General features: G+C 40.9%; 1 long non-coding RNA gene and 1 pseudogene across 1 annotated transcript in view; one reads left to right on the plus strand and one right to left on the minus strand.

The window, feature by feature from the left end:
• Positions 1-3301: 3301 nt before the first annotated feature.
• On the minus strand, positions 3302-3972 carry LOC102478977 (nicotinamide riboside kinase 1 pseudogene; annotated as a pseudogene).
• Positions 3973-5183: 1211 nt separating this feature from the next.
• Positions 5184-6839, plus strand: part of LOC114007526 (uncharacterized) — a 162354-nt gene continuing 160698 nt past the window's right edge. The window contains exon 1 of the long non-coding RNA XR_003549139.1: positions 5184-6504. This is a non-coding gene — a long non-coding RNA (uncharacterized LOC114007526). The remainder of the gene's footprint in view (positions 6505-6839) is intronic.

Raw genomic sequence — 6839 nt, forward strand, 5'->3', positions numbered from 1 at the left:
TATATATACACATGTGTACTATGTAGCGACACATGCACACATACACATTTAGAAATCAAGAGTTATCACCAGTATCTCCAATTTGAATCCACTTCCACAGAGTTTTTCTTTACTGCCCCCCATCCCGTTATTTGTATTTCCTTTCTTCCATAGCAAGAACAAAGGGGTAGAATCTTTTCAGTGTGTCATGAATGTTAAATACTTCATTGTACTGAGAAACTAGGCAGTGAGAAGAGTGCGTAGACACAGATAACGAGCAGCTAGAAAAGAAAACTAGCGTGTGTGTGTGTGTGTGTGTGTGTGTGTGTCATTTTTTTCCCATTTAAACTTTATTTCCAGTACCAGCGGTTAAATAATGACTATCACTGAATTCCCATGTAGTTGACTGCGGTTTGAGTCCCAGACCTGGTGGCTTAAACTCACGCCGGGTGCATGTGCGTACATGCCCAAGGTCCTGAGGGGAGAATGGAGAAGAGATCACGGCATGGCCATCCCCCCTGGGGGGAGATTTCCCGCTTTCTGTCTCTCTGTCTCTGTCTTTCTGGTGAGTGTACACGCCCTATAGCAAAAAACCTAAAACAAAAACAAAACCAAAAACCTTTATTTCCGCCAAAATAAAGGACAAAAGAAGAACACATTTCAGGGAAAGATTTTGACCATATTGAGGTTGATTTTAGAGATAATGAGTTGGGATATATTGAATTTGAGAGAACTATGGAGATGCAGGTGAGGCTGACAGGCTCAAGTATAAATCTGGATCTCAGGAGAGAGTTCGTGACCATGGATGTAAATTTTGAAGCCTTTGTTCAGTGAGCAATGATTTATTAGATGCTCTGCTTAGAAGAGTGAAAAAAGGAGGCATGGTTCCTATCAAGGTCACTGTTCAGTGTTACAGGGCAGACATGTTAAATAAATAACACACATAAATGTATGATTATTACATTATATTAAAGGAAAGGATATGTTGCTATCTATTTAGTAAGCAAATTTCTGGAGGATATTTTGTTTTTAATTTTTTTTTTTTAAGTTTCTGTAGTTCTTTCTTCCATGAGTAAGACAGAGACGGAGACAGAGAAAAAGAGAGTAACAAGCACCCCTAACAGGTCTTGATGCTGTGGTTTACCCTCAGCCTCAGCCAGCCCTGGATCATGGGAACACACATGTTCAGTATTCTCAGAGAAATCTCCAGACATGAATCCAGATCTTTCTCAGAGTGTTGCTTTTTACAGTGTATCACCATCGAACCCCTCCTGGTGAACAGTTACTATATGCCCCTCTGAGATTTATTCCACTTCCTGTGATCTGTTTGGACTTGGTGAAACACACCATAAACTCTCTGCATTAGGGGGATGCTGGCCAATTACAGCACTGCTTTCACATAGCACCAATGATTGATTCTAAAATAGGAATTTGAGGAAGTTTAGAACATATGAAAAAATTGTGCACAAATTTCAAACTTTTTGCACCAAAGAAAACTTGTACTTTCTTTTCCTTTTTTTTTTTCTCTCTTTTGGGTAGAGGGGAGGCACACACACACACACACACACACACACACACCAGGCTTGTTTCTCAAGCCACTTGGTTCAAGACTTGAACCATGCAGTCAGCCATGTGGAATCCAGCCACCTTAACCACAATGCTACCTGCTGGCCCCATAAACTTGTACTTTAATTCATTTTTCCACAAACATTTTGAAGTCCCCTCGTATGCTCAGAGTTAAGTCATCTAAACCAATAGGACTAAATTCTGGAACTTCCTTTGAAACTCTTTTGGAGAAATACATTCATTTTTTCCTATTAGGTCTGAATGTGAAGGAGAAAGCTGAAGCCACTGTAGCCATCTTCCCAATGTGAAAGATGAGCTTCTCTGAGGATGGAGCCAACATGGAAGAAACTGTAGCATGTGTCTGTTTGATTTGTGTGAAGTGTTGGACATTGAGAAGCCACCAATAGGACGAGATCTTTTACTAGGCATCCAGAGTAGGACAGACCAGGGGCATGAGTGCAAGCCAAAGATTCTTAGTGTCAGTCAAATGGCAAACCCCTTGCCGATAGGACTGAGGCCAGGGTTCAGAAGAGGATGGAGACTTGGAGGGAGTGGAGAGCAGGTTAGGTGTGAGTCCTGGATGGAAAGAACCTACCATGTCTCAGAGTACCCTTGGCAGCAAGTATGACACAAAGGTATGTCTGCAATATCTTAGACCTGCTTGCCTATTAGACTTCAGGTCATTGTCTAGAAGCCTGATGAGGGAAACTTTATATTAATTTGGTATTTTGGAACTCCTTTCAGAAGCAGTAGATATGGCATCAGAATGCCTGCAAGCATACAAATGTCCTTAGAAAACTAGGCTCTCTGTTTTTAGCACTCTGAGAGCCAAGTTCTATAAAAGGCTAGGATAATTCCTGAAAATGACAAAAGTAAGATGCTGATTCTGTCATTTCCTATCTCTGGAAACTGCTTTGTGACTCATTTTTTTTTTTAACCTGTCAAAAGGGAAGCAATGTACTTATATAGCTTCTCAAAGTTATTGTGATCAAATTTTAAAAAAGTATCAAAAGTCCTTGGAAAAGTGTAAAGTCCTATGAGATATGATGATTAGTAGGGCCTGTCATATACATTAACTAAGATAATCCATTGAGAAATTATCTAAATGTGGGTGGACTGTCACATAACCCCACCTCCATTTCTTGCTCCCTCATCTCATTGTCTTTTTTTTTTTTTTAAGTAAACTAATGCTTTATTCCACATGATTGCTATATCTAGTAATGTTGTTATCTGCAGGTGAAATGAGATGGTGTGGGACGATAGAGAGCAGCATATTCCAAACCATGTGTTGTGACCAATATTAAAAAAAAAAATCCTTAGAAATAGAAAAATATCACAGTGCATATGTAAGGTCAATTATTTATAACACTTGATGTGTGTATACTCATATATACAAACACACATATATGCATACTTATACACACACAAATGTCATATACACAAACATACACAATGGAATATAGGCATATATGAAAACAAATATGATTGCAATGTAATTATTTCTTACTCTGGGTTCTAGTCAGAAAGATCATCTTTGTTACAGAACTGAGTTATTATTTGTGAGCTATGCTACATCTATGCACTTTCTGGATGAAAACAACTCTTTAAGGTAGATGCCTGTTTTGTGATAACAAACGCACCTACAAAACACAGCTGTCATTGTACCAGAGTCTTATATGTTTCTTGGGTAAGGTTCTGAAATACATTCCTTTGAATTTCCTAATTCACTGCAGGAAGGATTTGCTGCTTTCCACCTTTATGTTGATACTTGCCAACCAATTTCCTATGTGATGTCCTCCATTTCTCATCTGTGCTTTAAATACATGGGCCACACATGGCCATCCAAGTACCCTGGGGGGATCTGGAGGCTCGTAGACCCTTGTACTATCAAAACACACAGGAAGCTTCTCCTTCTCTTACATTCTTCATACGGAATGGTCAAAAAATAGTTTCTGTTCCATATAGTATCAAGCGGCTTGTAATTAAAGAGAAGGAAACCCTTGATGATCAAGATGGGAATTTCCTCAGCACTTCCCCACTCTTTTGATACCGCAGAGTGCCCTGGGTTTTCCCTCTAGCAGGAGATGGCCACCATCATTTCATCCATGTTAAGTGCTTCGAGCACATCATACTGCAAAATCCATTTTTAATCTGTCTCTATTTCAGATTCTGGCTTGAAGAAATCATCCTGAGATATACTGCAATTTGGGAGATGTTTCTGCAAATTCTTTGCCAGTGTTGTCTTGCCACCATTTGTCACACCACTGATTCCAATGACAAATGTTTTCATAATTAGCTTTGAAAATCCCGTTTTCCTAGTATCTCCTAGACTAGCCCGAGTCCTCCCAAGTAAAGTGGCAGAGGAGATGGCACCCGTGCACCTGTCTCTAACCCACTGCCACCCACTGCTAACCTAGGAGCACACAGCCCTTACCCATGTCCACTCATCTCACTGTCTTTTTAAAATTAATTAATTAATTAATTAATTAATTAATTGGTTGCCAGAAGGCATGCATGTTCACCAGAGAAAGAGAGAGAAAGCCCACCCCAATGGGGCGTGTTCATGCTGCAATCCCTTCCATTTCTTTTTCCCATTGGGATTTTTGGTGCATTCACACACATCCCCAGCATATTTTTCAAGCCTCTGGAGCTGGGATTCAATCTGCCATTAGCCATGTGGGATCCCACTTCCTTTAAAGGCTAGGCTATGGAGTCAGCCTTATCCTACCATCTTTCTAAGAAGTAGGTTTATACTTTAAAAACAAAGTAGGAAAAAATGTTCAGTATAGACATTAATTTTCTATTACTACCATAGTGAATTTCCACAAACTTAGTGGCTTTAAAACAACATGGAATTACTGTCCTACAGTTTTGGAGGTCAGCAATGGGAAAGGGTCCCACTGGCCTAAAATTAAGGTATTGACAGGACTGTGCTCTGTTCTGTTCTCTGCCCTCCATTTCCTTGTGTTTCTAGTGTCCAGAGGCCACCCACATCCTTTTTATCATGTTACATCTCTATGTACTCTCTTCCACCTTCATCTCTCTCTGCCTCTCTTTTCTACTCTTAAAGTCCCTTGTGATCACATTAGGCCCATTCAGATAATCCAGGATAATCTCACTATTTTAAAGTTAACTGATTAGCACATTTACTTGCCCTTGGCCATGTAACATAATATACTCATAATATACTCATGATTTTTTTGCCACAGGGCTAGTATGCTCACTGGATAGAGAGAGGAAGTGAGGAATCCCCCCCCTCAGGGGGAATGGCCACATCACAATCTCTTCTCCTTCATTCTTCTCTTGGGATTTTGAGCATGCATACACACATAACAGGGGTGTTTTTCAAGCTGCCAGGTCTGGCTCTGGACTGGTCTGACTGTACTTTTTTTTTTTTTTTTTAATTTGCCAGAGAGCATGTGTACTTGCCAGAGAGAAACAGAGAGATAGAGAAAGAGAGAAAGGGAGAAAACACCCCAATGGGCCATGGTTATGCCACAATTCTTTCTCCTTCATTTTTCTATCTTTTTGGAATTTGGAGCATGTATTCACTTGCTCCTGATGGGTCTGGTTGTACCTTAAAAAAACACAAAAAAACATGTGGTTGATATGCCTCCTTTGAAGGGTAGTTGCCAGATACCATCTGTATATCAGTACTGCTGGGAAAGTTCCATTTACCTGCCTAGAAAGGATAGAGTTTTAAATCCCAAGTGGGCAGTTGGGTAGATGAGAGTAGGGTGGACATTGGATGTCTGGTCCAAGGGTGAGTGAGGACTTCAAGGACAATGACTGATGATGAGTGAGTTTGTGGCGACCCTGGGCTATATCCAAGTAGTCTTTAAGGAAAGATCAATCCATGACGACATCATCTCAGAATGTTGAGAACACAGAGCCGAATCAGAAGTTGAAAGTGTAACCACCCTTTGTTCCAAACATGAGTTCCATCTAAGAATAAACAGGCTTGAGGCTGTATAACCCAGTGTGCCTGGGTCATCAGGAGTGAATTTAGAGCCTCTGGCTCCTAGGACTCAGTGTGAACAATGGGGTAGCACACTTCCCAGGACAGACTGTTCCAGGCAGGCCACCAAGCCAGATACCTTTAATTACACCCATTTCCAGGGAGCACTATTGAGGAAAGAGGATTGAGGAGGTGGAGGGTGAGTTGGTCAAATGATTCAGCCTATTTTACTCTTTGAGCTGTGTCTTGGTTTTTCAGGAGATGTTTACATATTCCATGTAGTGGATTGAATAATATCCCTAAATTTGTGTCTATCAGGGACCCCAGAATATGACCTCATTTGGAATTAGGGTCTATATATAATTAGGTGAGAAGAGGTTCGTGCTGGATCAGGGTAAACAATCCAATGATTATTGTCTTTACAAGAAGAGGGAACAGACAGGAAAGGAAGTCATATAAGACAGAGGCAGAGATTGGAGTGATACAGCTAACAACCAACAAGTGCCAAGTCTTGCCAGAAGCCACCAGAGCTAGTAAGAGGCACGAGTGTTTTTCCCTAGAGCCTTCAGACGGAGCATGGCTCTGCTGACACCTTGATGATGGACTTCTAATCTCCAGAACTGTGAGAAAATATATTTGTTTCTTTGTCATCTAGTTTGTTGTGCGTTGTTATGGCAGGTCTAGAAAATGAATATATTTGTTGAGGACAATGTTGGGAGGGGGTACAATATTCAGCTCATGTGTCTCTTTAAGGTCCTGGGACTATAGGATTCCTGTTGCCTGGAAGATCTGGGGTCTGGAGCTGGCACTTCATGCTGTGGGCCCTGATATGGTCCAAAAATTAACTAGTAATTAGTAAAGGTAATAAAATGGGTTATCCCTTTCTTACACGCTTCATAGTGGCTACCTTGGGAGAATTTCTTTGTAAAATCCTTGCTAACCATTATCTGAAAGAACATAAAGACGTGGATCCTTCGTGAAGACTGCCCTGTGGTTCCTTGGTATGTGTCTACTTTTTCTTCTCTAATAGTTTGGCTTTCACGCACCTCCAACTACAAGTGCCTCTCCTTTCATATCTTTGCCTGCTCATTCACAGTGGCCCCTGTCATAATTAACTGTCTTCACCCAAAACTTCTTCCCTAGGTAGCAATACCTCATTCTTCTTTCTCCCAGGACTTCTTCTCTTCTTACTTTGTCCTTCTTTCTTTCTTTTCTTTCTTTCTTTCTTTCTTTTTTTTTTCAGAGGTTTTTTCTATAGGACACGTGAGCTTGCCAGCCAGACAGAGAGAGACAGAGAGACAGAAAGCGAGAAATCACCCCCCAGGGGGGATGGCCA

The sequence above is a fragment of the Tupaia chinensis genome, unplaced genomic scaffold (assembly GCF_000334495.1).
Source record: "Tupaia chinensis unplaced genomic scaffold, TupChi_1.0 Scaffold000192_1, whole genome shotgun sequence".
Lineage (NCBI taxonomy): Eukaryota > Metazoa > Chordata > Mammalia > Scandentia > Tupaiidae > Tupaia > Tupaia belangeri.